This window comes from Hetaerina americana, unplaced genomic scaffold, assembly GCF_022747635.1.
Source record: "Hetaerina americana unplaced genomic scaffold, ioHetAmer1.1.p SCAF_533, whole genome shotgun sequence".
In the NCBI taxonomy this organism is placed as follows: domain Eukaryota; kingdom Metazoa; phylum Arthropoda; class Insecta; order Odonata; family Calopterygidae; genus Hetaerina; species Hetaerina americana.
In genome coordinates, this window is record NW_027287132.1 from 77,514 (window position 1) to 78,144 (window position 631).

The following is a 631-nucleotide window of genomic DNA, read 5'->3' on the forward strand; positions in this document are numbered from 1 at the left end:
AATTGTTGAACAATTAATCCATAAATTATACGCAAGACGACGTTCTTTTGTTTTTAGAGACGATGTTTAAGGCGTTTCAAAGGCAGTTCTCCCTTTTTAGAAATTTGTATCCTTCTTAATCCAGCGATTACAACTGCCATCCCTCCCCCCCTCAACAAAAAATTGGCTTCAAAGTTGAAATTCTCAATTCACACAAATCAAACGAAGATGTTTCAATAGCCTTGATTATTGTTTATTGTTACCAAATAAACCAATTTAAACCTCGAAATCAGTCCAAAAGCAAGGAAAAACCCCAAGAAATGCATCAGTTTAAGTTTTTTCGCGGAAAATTGTTGATCAATTAATCCATATATTATGCGCAAGTCGACGTATTTTTGTTTTCAGAGTCAATGTTTTAGGCTTTTCAAAGGCATTCCTTCCCTTTTTCAACACGTCTTGGCATCTAGTGACATTTACCACCAAAAAAATTACTTTCATAAGAACTCCTTGTGAGTCAAGAGACTGGGCTAATATTCGCCCCTTTTATCATAAATGCAGGTTAACTTATGTTCTTTTGTGGTAATTGTGAGAAAGGTCGGAATTCCATCAGTTCGAGATAATTACATTATTTTATTTTTTCGGAAGCGACGCG